The following is a 2,500-nucleotide window of genomic DNA, read 5'->3' as shown; positions in this document are numbered from 1 at the left end:
CCCGATAGGCTTGGTACGCCCCGATATGCGCACGTGTGCCCCAGTAGGGCTCGGTATGCCCCGGTATGTACGCGTGTGCCCCGATAGGCCCGGTATGCCCTGATAGGCCCGGTATGCCCCGATATGCACACGTGTGCCCCAATAGGGGTCGGTATGCCCCGGTAGGTACGCGTGTGCCCCGTAATGCACGTTTCGCAGATCTCCCCGCATGTCCCGCCCCTATATGTAATACTTACTTACTTACTTACTTTCTTTCTTGCTTGCTTGCTTGCTTGCAATGGTTGGGAGTGCCCGGCATGCCCCGCTGCAGAGACCAAGGGCGCAATGACTTGGCACCGCGGATGCCGGGACTCCGGCACTTCCCGTGGCACTGATGGTTGGTTCCAAAGACAAAAGGCCGTGCAAGGCCACCGCACCGCGGATGATTTTGCTCGTGCTGGCGCCGTTGTGTGGCCAAAGAACATGCGCGAATGCTCGTGTCGGAAGGGTTGGTGTCCTGGCCCCGCGGGTGTCACGAATGCTCGGTTGCGAAGACCATGGGACCAGAGCCATGGCACGTCGGATGATGGCTCCAGCTGGCGCCCCGGCACTTTCTGTGGCATTGATGCTCGGTTTCAAAGACAAACGTGCGCAGTGCCAGGGGACCGCGGATGACTGCTCGTGCTGGCCCCGTTGGGCGGCATTGATGGTCGGTTGCAAAGAAAATGCGCGATTGCTCGTGTCGGGGCCCGGCAAGCCAAGGCCAAGCGAGCCATGGCACGTCGGATGATGGCTCCAGCTGGCGCCCCGGCACTTTCTGTGGCATTGATGCTCGGTTTCAAAGACAAACGTGCGCAGGGCCAGGGGACCGCGGATGACTGCTCGTGCTGGCCCCGTTGGGCGGCATTGATGGTCGGTTGCAAAGAAAATGCGCGATTGCTCGTGTCGGGGCCTGGCAAGCCAAGGCCAAGCGAGCCATGGCAACGCGGATGATGGCTCGCTAGTGCTGGCGCCGTGCACAGTGGCCTCGCACACTCGCCCTGCACGCTTCCCTTGCACGCAGCCTTGCACACTAGCCTCGCATGCGAGCCTTGCACCCTAGCCATGCAAACTAGCCTTGCACGGTAGCCATGCACACAAGCCGTGCACATTAGCCATGCGCACAAGCCCCGCACACTAGCCTTGCGCACAACCCTTGCACACAAGCCATGCACTCGAGCAATGCACACAAGCCTTGCACTCAAGCAATGCACACAAGCCCTGGACACTAGCCTTGCACACGGGCCTGGCACACAAGCCTTGGGCACTAGCCTTGCGCACTAGCGTTCCACATGAGCCTTGCACACTAGCCTTGGACACTAGCCTTGCACACAGGCCTTGCACACTAGGCATGCTTGGGCGAGCTGATCCCGCATCAAGTCGACGGGTCTAGGCATTCTTGGGCGCAGATCCCGCATCGTCTCGTCGCGTCTGGGCGCAAACACGTCGCGTCTCGTTGCGTCTTCAGAAGTCGTCGCTAACAGCACCTTTGGTTGCCACTGGTGGTTAGGCTGGTTGGTTGCGCAAACCCTATAGGAGGGTGGCATGCTGGTGGGCGTTTTTGCCCGGATAGGCACTAGAATGTGCAGATTTTGGGCGTTTTTGCCTGGATAGGCTAAGGAATGGGCATGCTTTGGGCGTTTTTGCCCGGATAGGCACCGGAATGCTTGGCCTTGGCTTGTCCTAGCAAGGCATTGCTGGGTTGGGCTCCCTTGGCCTTTTGGGCGCCTTGGACGATGTCTTGCGAAGACCATGGGCACAAGGCCATGGCATATGGTGAGGAAAGGACCACGGTTGCCAAGGTTAGGCACCGGAATGCTTGGCCTTGGCTTGCCAAAGCAGGGCATTGCTGGGTTGGGCTCCCTTGGCCTTCCGGGCGCCTTGGACACTGTCTTGGGAAGACCATGGGCACAAGGCCATGGCATATGGTGGGGAATGGACCACGGTTGCCAAGGCTAGGCATATAGAGAGGAATTGCATTTTTGCCCGGATAGGCACCGGAATGCTTGGCCTTGGCTTGCCATAGCAGGGCATTGCTGGGTTGGGCTCCCTTGGCCTTCCGGGGGCCTTGGACGCTGTCTTGGGAAGACCATGGGCACAAGGCCATGGCATATAGTGAGGAATGGACCACGGTTGGCAAGGCTAGGCATATAGAGAGGAATGGACCACGGTTGCCAAGGTTGCGCAAGTTTTGGGCATTTTTTGCCCGGATATGCCCAAGTATGCCCCGATAGGCCCGTTACGCCCCGGTATGAACGCGTATGCCCGGATAGACTCGGTATGCCTTGGGATACATGCGTATGCCCCGATAGGCTTGGTACGCCCCGATATGCGCACGTGTGCCCCAGTAGGGCTCGGTATGCCCCGGTATGTACGCGTGTGCCCCGATAGGCCCGGTATGCCCCGATATGCACACGTGTGCCCCAATAGGGGTCGGTATGCCCCGGTAGGTACGCGTGTGCCCCGTAATGCACGTTTCGCA

The sequence above is a fragment of the Tasmannia lanceolata genome, unplaced genomic scaffold (genome assembly GCF_043159265.1).
Source record: "Tasmannia lanceolata isolate RefF3 unplaced genomic scaffold, GAP_Taslan_0.1 ptg000265l, whole genome shotgun sequence".
NCBI lineage: Eukaryota > Viridiplantae > Streptophyta > Magnoliopsida > Canellales > Winteraceae > Tasmannia > Tasmannia lanceolata.
Note: the sequence above shows the minus strand (reverse complement) of the source record.